Source organism: Sinocyclocheilus anshuiensis, unplaced genomic scaffold (assembly GCF_001515605.1).
Source record: "Sinocyclocheilus anshuiensis isolate Anshui unplaced genomic scaffold, SAMN03320099.WGS_v1.1 scaffold1726, whole genome shotgun sequence".
Taxonomy (NCBI): domain Eukaryota; kingdom Metazoa; phylum Chordata; class Actinopteri; order Cypriniformes; family Cyprinidae; genus Sinocyclocheilus; species Sinocyclocheilus anshuiensis.
The window spans coordinates 422,865-423,067 of NW_015546155.1; positions in this window are offsets into that span (position 1 = coordinate 422,865).

The following is a 203-nucleotide window of genomic DNA, read 5'->3' on the forward strand; positions in this document are numbered from 1 at the left end:
AAAAAGACAGTATAAGTCATTATAATCCGTAATTATGTCCCCACTGGATGCAACAAATGCCTCGTTTATAATGGGTTTGAATATTTTTGTTTTTCTGTCGTCGCTCCGGCCGGACAGGGCATGGTTAGGGGTGTAACATTTCCGTCATACGCTTGAGGTATTCGGCCAATCACAACGCACTGGATAGCTGGCCAATCAGAGCA